We start from the raw sequence: 10,695 nt of genomic DNA, 5'->3' as shown, positions 1-10,695 counted from the left end.
TGTTTCTCCATGTTGTCTGACCCTCCTTGTAAACTGCCACTCACTTTACCCTCAAGGGTCTTCTGTCTGTTGTCAAGCAGCTGTTAATCATAATTAGTTGATATCTAGGAAGAACTCTGAACCCAACGACGCTAAACCTTGACAGAGATTGGTGACTGGCCTAAAAGACAGTTGCAGCCCTGAACAAAGGGACATAAGACAATGGCCCCTAGCTTCACTGTAGCTGTGCAGGACTGTGTCCTGATTGGCACCTCCCAGCTCCCAAGACCAATGCTCAATAAGAGCAGTTAGTTGATAAGAGCAGTTGGTTGGCAGTGTGTGTTTTAAATATCAAGCGTGTGTGTGTGTGTGTGTGTGTGTGTGTGTGTGTGTGTGTGTGTGTGTGTTGAACCTCATACATATGCTAGGTGTATGACCTACCCCCAACCCTACAAATAACCTTTTAGAAAACCTTTATGCTTTGTTTGTTTTATTTTAAATGATGCAATGTGTTTCGTTAGGGCTGCTTATAGAAACACACTGTGGTTATTGAAGAAAATGCCTACCACCTCTTTGCCCCAAGCCCTACCAACCAGCAACTACATACAAATCGCCAGAAGGGTGGAGCCTCCGGAGCTCCTCCCCTTTCATAACAGGGTGCCGGCAAGCCCTGATTTGGCTTTTTGGGACGGGGTCTCCTGAAGCCCAGACTAGTGTCACACTTCGTCTTCCTCACTCTCTCTCCCAAACCCTGGGATCACAGGCCCACACCACCCAAAGCAGCAACAACAGCAAAAAGTCTCAGTGAGTATTTTGTATGTGGGTGACTAATTTTTGGGGAATCGCCAATGTAATTCACCTATTAACTGTCCTCCACCCTCTCCCCAGCTGACTGGGATTGCTCAACAAGTCTAAAAGTGTCCTAAGTGCTTTGAATGTAGTCAGAGGAAAACAAAACTCACTAAGAAGCAAGCACACATTGAAAAGCTGCTGTGGGGCCAGAACATGGTCCTGAGAAAAGAAGGAACCCAGGAAAGAGGTGCAACCCAGGGTCTTCACTTTGGTCTAGAGTTGTTTTCTCGTTTGTTTGCTAGTTTACTCAATTATTTGGAGCAAGGGGGCCATGTGTAAACGCAGACACGTGAATATCAGAGGACAACTTAGGAGTCAGTTCTCTCCTCCCACCATGCGGGTTCTGGAATCGAACTCATGCTGTCAGGCTTAGCTGCACACACCTTTACCCACTGAGCCATCTCCCTGGCCCAGCCTATTTGTCTTATGAGATAGGGTCTTACTGTAGCAGAGACTGACCTAGACTCCTGGCTATCCTCCTGCCTCAGCTTCCTGAGTGCTTGGATTACAGGCCTGAGACTGCAGGACAGGAAATTACTTGGAGACGCCTTAAATCCTTCTGGAATGAGTCAGGGCAAGAGAGGAAGGTGGACTGGACACACCTACAATTGCAGAGTGGGGGTGGGGACCTGCAGTGGGGGAGAGGGGAAGAGGGAGACTGGAAGGGAGGTTCCTGCTGACTCAACCCCAAGCCCTCTGCTCACCTTCACATACAGAATGGTTTGAGTACAAAATGTTCCCCATGGGCTCGCTCATGTGTTTGTACAGTTGGTCTCCAGCTACAGACCAGCCTTTGGTGGGGCCTGCTTGTAAAAGTGAGCCATCGGGGACGAGCTTGTAGATCTCTGAGCCCAGCCCAACTTCCTATCCACTCTGCTTGCTGTTGGTAGAAGCAATGTGACCGACCACTCATGAAATCTTGTCACTGGGCCTTCTCCATCTTGAAAGCTGCAGCCCCTCAAACTGTCACCAAAATCAACCCGGGTCTCTGGTCACAGCAATCAGAAAGGTAACTGGGACCAGTGGGTTTCAGGTACACAGCGTATGGACCAAGTCACTAACCTCTCTGAACCTATTTTCTCTTCTGTGAAACCGGGAAGCACTGCCGAAGCAAGGAGCTGAGCCCTCGGGCAGCTTCTCTGCTGGCCCACTGGACAGTTCCATGCAGACAGATTCTACATCTGTGCCCTGGCCCATCTTCTTTCCCACCTCACCACCTGTCACTGAAAAATGGATCATAAACTTCTAACCAGTCCAAAACTGGCCTAGGGATGAGTGAGGTCAGGGCCAAGATGGCCTAGGAGCCCAGGGACAAAGTCAAAGCTCTGAGAAGAGTGCTGGCCCTAGGCATGGCCTTGGCGTGTGGCACTGACTGGTGTGCAAGGACAAATGGCAGCATCTGAGGAGCCCCTGGCTCCTGCCCTCCACTTCCAGACTCCTCTTCAGCACGATAGTTCACAGGCGTAGAACCAGAAGCTGCCTCTACACGGCCCTGGTTAGCGGATCTCATAAGTGAACTTGTTGAGGAGCTGAGACAGCTCAAAGCTGATTCTGTCTTCCTCCTTCTGAGATTGACAACACTCTGTCATCAGAATTGAGCACAGTGCTAGCCTCTGAAGACTGCCCCGGAGGTGACATCAAGATCTCGGCCCTGCAACCTTGTGACTTGGTGACATCTCCACTTTCTCTCTAAATTCAGCCGTAGTAACAATAGTCGCACTACCATGAGGAATTAATGAAATCTACCCACACACGGGGTCAGCACGACGCTGAGTGTCTACGCTTCACGTACATTCTCCCCTCTATATGTTCTCACACATTATCTCACCCAATACTCTAAAGAATGTTCATAGGTTAATTCTTAGGAGATGAAGCTAAGGCCCAGTGGATAAGGTACTTGCCACATAAGTATGAAGAGCTAAGTTTGAGTCCCCAGAACCCAGTTAAAAGCACAGAGGACAGTGAGTCCCTGTCACCCCAGGGCTTCTACAGTGAGTCTACCCCAGGGATATGGGAGGCAGGATAATCTCTGGACAATCTAGTCTGACATAGACATAGTCGACGATGAACAACAGGCCCTGCCTGAAAGAAAGTAGAAGGCAGGATCAACACCCGGGGATGTCACCTGACCTCATCCTGAAGAGCATGTGCACCCACGTACACATGCACACCTTTTTTTAGTGATGAACTTACATGTTCAGTGCCACAGAAGAAAGATATATTCATAATTCTATATTTCAGCTGGGCTTGGAGGCCCATGCCTATAGTCCCAGCTGCTTGCAAGAGGATCACAAGTCTGAGGTCTGCCTAGACTACCTAGCAAATTCAAGGTCAGCCTGGGAAATTTAATGAGATCCTATGCAAAAACAATAGTAATAATTAATTAATTAATTAAAAGCTAGTTTAGTAGTGATTCATGCCTTTAATCCCAGCACTCAGCAGGTAGAGGCCGGAGGAGCTCTGTGAGTGTGAGGCTAGCCTGGTCTACAGAGCAAGTTCTAGGACAGCCAGAGCTGCACAGAGAAATCCTATCTATCCTATCCTATCATAAAACCAAAATGACAACGACGATGATGATGGTGATGATGAAGAAGAAGATGATGATGGTAAAGTAATTTAAAAGGTAATTTTTAAAATTGAATTATATATATGGAGGGAAGTTTGGAACAGAAATGAGTAAGGACAAAATATGAGGCCAGATGTGATGGCAATTGCTTTGCAGACCAGCAGGAGGCAGAGAGGCAGTCAGATCTCTGAGTTCAAGACAAGCCTGGACTACATAAATGAGACCCTATCTAAACAGGAAGAAAAAAAAGAACAAAGTCTGACATAGGTACGTGAAAAGTCCCCTACCCACACAAATCCACAATGAGAAATAATAAAATACATCGGTCTTAAAATACACAGATTCGGTCTTAAACTACACAGATTTCTTTTGAGAGGGCTGAGGATGGGAGAGAGAAAGCTCATCCTTGATTCACTTCCTCTCTCGGTCACCGGCAAGGTCTCCTGAGCCCACCTTACCCAGCTCCTCACAGACTCCCTACCACTGGTTCTCAGCCTTCCTAATGCTGTGGCCCTTTAAAGCAGTTTCTCATGTTGTGGTGACCCCCACACACACCCCACCCATAAAAGAATTGTGTTGCTACTTCAAAACTGTAATTTTGCTTTTGCTATTAATTGCAATGCATTTATTGACGTGCAGGACATGTGACCTCTGTGAAAGGGTCACTCCCCTCCCCCAAGAGCTCGGGACCCAGAGCTTGAGAACTGCTCCTCTGCACCATCGTACAGACGAGCTCTGACTGTTGAGACGTCTCCGGAACAAGCAGCTCTTCTGTGTTGCTCATCAACAGGCGCCAAGTGGACAAACCCCACAGACCCCAAAGTCCGGCCGCCGCCCTTGGAGAGCCACGGGTCAGGTGACTGACCGACCGTCCACTTAGGCAGTCAGGAAGTGCCGGAACGTGCAATTGAGCAACCAGTGACCTCGCCTACCAGGATGAGGGGACAGAGGTGTGGGGAGGGCTGGGAGAAGAGGTGAGAGAGATAAGCAGAGGTGTGAGGTTGTTAGGAGAGAGAGGCCCTGAGGGTGGGCAGAGGTCAGGTCAGTTCCTAACCTCTCATGGGCCATTGTCACAGGACCGGGAGCAGAGACATGCAGGACGTGCAAGTGAAGCTGTATAGGAATGGTAACAGCCCAAACCTTAGTACGATTTTATTGAGCCATGTACTGTTCCATTTAATCGTCCTAGCCCCACCTTAATATCTGTTTGTTTTTAAACAGGGTCTCCCTGTAGCCCAGGCTGGCCTTGGACTCACTATGTAGCTGAGGATAACCGTGAACATCTTGATCTTTCTGACTCTACCTTCAAGAGTCAGGATTACAGATGTGAGGAGCCATCTGGTATTTTATCACTCCTTTAGACAGCTGAGAAAACTAAAACAAAACAAAATCAAGTTATTTGTCCAAGGCTATGTGGGTTTTTTTAATGGGGTTGTGACATATGCAAATTATCTAAGTGTCTACTTTCATTTCTTTTAAACAAAAATTTTTAAATGGTGTGTGTCTGTGTGTGTGTGACACACATGTGTACAGGTGCTCACAGAAACCAAAAGAGGGCATCTGTCTGGAACTGGAGTCACAGTTAGTTATGACCTCATTGCATTCTGGGAACTGAGTTCAGGTCCTCTGGAAAACAAGTGTTTGTAATAGCTGAGCCAGCTCTCAGACCCACCCACCCACCCTTCCTTCCTTCCTTCCTTCCTTTCCTTCTTTTTTCTTTTTCTTTTTCTTTTTGTTTTTTCAAGACAGGTTCCTCTGTGTAGCTATGGCTGTCTTAATTCATTCTGTAGACTAGGCTAGCCTGGAACTCAGAGATCTACTTGCCTCCACCTCCCAAGTGCTGATATTAAAGGCATGTGCCACCACCACCAGGTCTTTCTTTTTTTAAAGACAGGGTCTGAATATGTAAGTAACCTAAACCGACCTCAAACTCACAATCCTCCTGCCTCCAGCTCTTGAGTGCTAGGATTCCTGGTATACACTACCACACCCAGCATTCCAAGAGTGTTTTCTATATGAATAGGAATTTGGGGTTGTTCAGGGCCTTCTCCTACAAAATCATGCTTTTTGCCTCACCGTACGCAAAAGCCCCTCCCCTTCTGCTCACAATTTCTTCAAAGTTTGGTCCCAGCTTAACCTCTACTGGGAACTTGTATCATGTTATGGTTAATCCCACCTCACTTTAAATGCGTAGGTGTCTTCCTAGACCTGACAGTGAGGTACTCATTTTCCTGTGTGCCTGGTAGTGACTGCATGTTAACACCAGTGCTAACCAGCTTGGCAGCTAACCAGCTCCATGAGGACACAGATCCAATCCCCTGTCTCTTGGCATCTCTTTCTGTATGTGTTCTGTATAGTGGTTCTGAGCAAGTATTTTAAATTAAGATTAACTGCCGAATACTTCCTCAAGTGTGAGTAATAGGATGATTTATTTATTTGAGACAGAGTCTCACTCTCATGTCGTCAAACTCCTGACCCTCCTGACACCGTCTCCCAAGCAATGGGCTCTCATCCGTGAGCTCCCACACCCAGCTAAAGGAGTAAGAGATCTTAAGGTGAATCTGTGTGCATTTTTCTGACCCTCCTACATTTATCCAGGCTGAGTTCTTCCAAGGGAGGAGCCCCACAAAAAAATGTTTCTGCAGTTGAAGAAGGATTAGTTTAGATGGGATCCCCTGTACTGGGTAACCACCCCAGTTCCCATCACATAAACATGACACATCACGGCAGCGTCCTGTGAATAACTCCTTACTAACAGAACTGAGTTGAGTTTCTAGGTAGTGGCGGAAGAAAAGTCATCATCATCGCACCAGGACAGATGGAGACAAGCTTGAGAGCGAGGTTCAGGCTCATCTTTCACTTTCATGCAGCGCCCGAGAGTGGGGCCACCTTACTCTTACTCCAAACAAAGCAAGAAGACTTTCATGAGAGGGTGCAATAAAATACTAGAAATCACTGTGTAGTGGCACATACCTGAACTCTCAGCAAGCTCAAGGTAGGTGGATCTTTGTGTAAAACCCAGACTGACAAAGTCAATCAGAGGTCCACCATGGTAAAGAAAAAAAAGCATCATAACATGACAATGTTAAAATGCATGTCCGCCATATGTGTGAGTGTGTGCTTACATGCAGAAGCCAGAGAAGGACACTGAATGCCTTCCTCTATGGCTGTCTTCTCTTGAGACAGAGTCTCTCACTGAACCTGAAGCCCACTGTTTGCTTGGACTGGCTGGCTAGGAAACTCCCAGGATCTGTCTGCCTCTGCCCCTCCAGCCCTGGGACACACATGGCCATCTGGTGCTATGGCCCAGGTTTTACATGGACACTAACTCATGTTTCTAACACATGCCCCTATGCTTACACACCAAGCACTCTTTCTCATCCACTGAGCCATCTCCTCAGCCCCTATAGACTTTTTAAAATTGGCCCTTGGCAGATGCCATACATACAATAAATAACCAACAAACTCTCAAAAAATGTTTTCTGGATACTTTAACGGAAACACAGCCTATCTTCCTACCAATCGTGTCTCCATTATTTAGCAAAGAATTCACATTCTCGGAATTGGCACTCGTCAGGCACTTTGTATAACAGCTGTTAGGAGTACAGGATTTAGAAGCCATAAATTTGTAATATGAAAGTAGCCACATATGATACAAAAGCAAGTGAGTTTTACTATATCCCCCATGAAACTCGTTATTAAGAAGGAAAAAAAAATCTATGGGCCACTTTGGACCACAGACCATAGTTTGCTGCCCCTGCTCTATCGGATGGAATCTCTCCAAATAGTCATGTATGTTTACCAAAAACTAAGTCTAGTTTAGAACACAATGATCTGAAATTCTAAAATAAACATACAGACTCAGTGCTTTGAGTCACACCGGTACCCCAGCCACTTGAAATGGGAAAGAGAAGCACTTGAGCCTCGGAGTTTGAAATACTCCAGGGCAAAGGATCAAGACTTGGTCTCAGAGAGAAAGGAAGGAAGGAGGGCTATAAAATTAAGAGTAGAGTGGGCATGGTGGTGCATGTCTGAGTCTCAGCACTTAGAAAGCAGAGAGTTCAGGCCAGCCTGGTCTATACAGTGGATTGCAAGCTGGCCAGGGCCACAATAAAACCTTGACTCAAAACAAGGGGGAGGGAAGAGGGGATAAAAATACAAACACGGAGCTTTCAGAGGGTAGGCTCAGGCTTGTAATCCCATCACTCAGAATACAGAAGTCGATCTGACTGGGGCAGCCTAGTCTGCATAGTGAATTCCAGGTCAGCCAAGGTTACCTGAGTCCCTTTCCTAAAACAGTATCAGGAATGGGCAAGATGGTAAAGGCGTTTGCTGCCAAGACTAAGGGCCCCTGTTCCTCACACAAGACCCATGGTGGGAGGAGTACACCAAGTTCGTCAAGTTGTCCTTTGACCATCACATATGTAGTATGGCATACACCTCCAGAGAGAGACAGAGGCAAAGAGAGACAGACAGAGTCAGAGAGACAGAGACAGACAGATGGACAGGAAGACACAGAGTCAGAGACAGAAAGAGAGACAGAGACAAAGAGAAACAGAGACAGACATATGAACAGAAAGACACACAGAGTCAGCAGCAAAGAGAGACAGAGACAGAAAGAGACAAGAGACAGAGAGAGACAAACACAGAGTCAGAGACAGAGGGAAAGAGAGAGACAGAGAGAGAGAGAGAGAGAGAGAGAGAGAGAGAGAGAGAGAGAGAAACAAGCCAGCATTGGCTCTGAAGGTCAGACCCCCTCAAGTGAAACCGTGTTCCGTTTGCTGCACACTGTTCGCTCCCACCGTTCCCTCTGCTCTCACTGGATCTTCCGAAAGACCAGAAATGCACAATCCACATTCCTCTTCACACTCTGTTATCCTCAATTACCTCTCAAGAATGGAATGAAGGCACACTTTTTCTCAACCGGCTGCTTAAGAAGACTGCAACTACAGACAGGCAGGACACACACACACACAGAAGAGTTGCTCGAGGAGTTCCTAAAAGCTCTTGGCAGAAGGACCTCTGCTGCAGGTGGCTGCTGGATAAATTACTGCAGAACCCAGGAAACACTGGACTGCCTGGAGCCAGGTAGAGACCTTTTCTTGGGAAATCTCAGAGACAGCTGTGGTCTTTCCCATTGGGCCTGGGGGCCTGCCTCTCCATCTTCCTTTGATCCTAAGTCACCTCCCAACCCTTCCTGCCCCCTTCCTTCTCTCTATCAGTAAAGGCCAATATACAAAGCCCTAGGTGAAGGGTTGGCCTCACCCTCCCCTCCACTTCCCCACTCATTGTCTGAAGTGGCTAAAGAATTCCCCTTCAGTAATGAGCTCAGAACAGTGACTCTTTCCAAAGAACCCTTCACCAGGCTTCAACAAAAAGCCTCTGAGAGCTTGCATGGAGAAAAGTCAGGCAGGCACTTAGATGATCCTGCAAATTCCTGCTTCCAAGGCAGGCCTTTGCCATTTGGAAGCCTTCTTTCTGCCATGTGACCTGCACTTGTAATCCCAACACTCTGGAAACTGAGGCAGAATGGTGGTTACTAAGCTCGAGGCCAGCCTGAATGTCTAAAAACCAAAAAAACAACAACCGCTGTTTCCTGTCTTCCCATCCAACGTGGACCGCCAGCCTCCTCCTGCCTGCGCCACGCTTCTCCCACGCTTCTCCGGGAAGACAAGCTTTTCAACCCCTCTTGCCTGCCAGGCCGAAGTTAAAGAGAGAGGGGGTCTTAGAATCTGGGGCGATAAGAAAAGTAAGGGATGGGGTGGAGGAACACCGGGGTTCCCCTTGCCTTCTTCACACATCAGCACCGGGATTTGAGGACTATCAGGAAGTCACTCCCTGCCCTCCACAGCCTTCACTCCTTTGGGAAGGAAGTGGCTGGCATCCTTTCCCTCTACTCCCTCTACTCATTCACAGATCCTTGAAACTCAGATGGGAGTTGAAAGCAGCGTAACCCATCTTCCACCAGTGGCTCGGAGGCACCTGTGGGAGTGGCCTAGTGCAGTTCAAGACGGACTTCTCTTTTAATATTAGTGTTTTAAACTACTGTTTTGTTATCTGGAAACAGGCTGATCTGGAACTCACCGTGGAGTCGAGGCTGGCCTTAACCTCTTGATCCTTCTGCTTCTACCTCCCAGGTGCAGACTACAAGCCTGTGCTACAGTTTCAAACTGTTTGCTTATTGGTCTTTTCCCTCTGTCTTAGCCTGGGAAGACCAGAGAACACATTCAGAGGTGAGTGAAGCCAAAGGCATTCCTTTCTCGGTTTCATCAGTCTCTCCTAGTCAGCTGTAGTCCATCACGGGCTATGCTGTCTCAGCTCTCCTACCCCACGGCACCCCACGCCCCACTCTCCGGATTTAAAACTGGCGCCCAGAGCGCTCCGGGATAAGCCCCTCTTACCTGGGCGCCGCGGCGCTCCGGGTGAACCGAGAACTTGTGACTCAACTCGTGGAAGGGGTGAGCGCGCAACCTCTGGCTGCTAGGCACTTCCCGGGACAAGGATCCCGCCTTGGCCCCGCAAAGCAGTTATAAAGGCTTCTGTCGCCGGAGGGAGGGAGAGGGTGAGCCGAGGGACAGGGGCAGGGGCGGGGCGGAGGGAGAGGACACGCCTAATCCAGTTCCGCGGCACTTCTCCGCTGTTAAGAAAATAAAGTCACCGTGCCAGAGAATGAACCGAAAGCCTTCCTGACGTCAGAAGCACAATCACTCATGAAATGGGTGGCGGGGTTGTGGGGGAAGCACCCTAGACTGCCGGGCCTAGCTCCCGACTAGAGCTCAGGTCGGTCCCAGAGCGCCTGTCGGGAAGGGGGAAAAGCCATACAGAGAACTCAGCAAAGGATGAGCGTTGCTGGCTGTCATCTCCTTGAGGGGCCACACCCATCCTTCCCGAGGGCCCTCCAGGGCCCCCAAGGTAAAAGACGTAGCCAGCAGCTCCTTGTAGCTCTTTTGTTAACTTTCTGGGAGAAGTTGGTCTTCATTTCCCCTTGACGGCACCAGTCTCCCCCGCACCCACTCCTTCCTCAGGTGAGCAGGGAGGAGCCAGGTTTAAATGAAGAGACAGCCACTCTCTTATGGGTCCCCCAGTCTCGGCTAAGGAGGTAAAGACCAAGGAAGAGAGAGATCATATCGCCTTTCTTCCAACCACCTCTCCAAAAGTTTGACAAAGCATTTGATCGGAACAGGGACGCCAGATAAAATTTTGAAATGAAGGAATTTGCCTTCGGTGTCTGATTCCACCTGCTTAGGCAGGTGCCCGCAGCGCATCCATTATCAGGCCAGTCTGGCTGAAACTTGCCT

The 10,695-nt window shown here is 48.4% G+C and overlaps 1 protein-coding gene across 1 annotated transcript in view; it reads right to left on the bottom strand.

Moving 5' to 3' along the window:
- The window catches only part of Gprc5a (G protein-coupled receptor class C group 5 member A), a 19,228-nt gene extending 9,272 nt beyond the window's left edge, over positions 1-9,956 (bottom strand). Inside the window, exon 1 of the mRNA XM_034512564.2 lies at positions 9,799-9,956. The gene's annotated coding sequence lies outside the window, so the exon portion shown is untranslated. The remainder of the gene's footprint in view (positions 1-9,798) is intronic.
- Between the last annotated feature and the right edge of the window lie 739 nt (positions 9,957-10,695).

The sequence above is a fragment of the Arvicanthis niloticus genome, chromosome 9, assembly GCF_011762505.2.
Source record: "Arvicanthis niloticus isolate mArvNil1 chromosome 9, mArvNil1.pat.X, whole genome shotgun sequence".
NCBI lineage: Eukaryota > Metazoa > Chordata > Mammalia > Rodentia > Muridae > Arvicanthis > Arvicanthis niloticus.
This window is presented reverse-complemented; position numbering and strand designations above follow the sequence as displayed.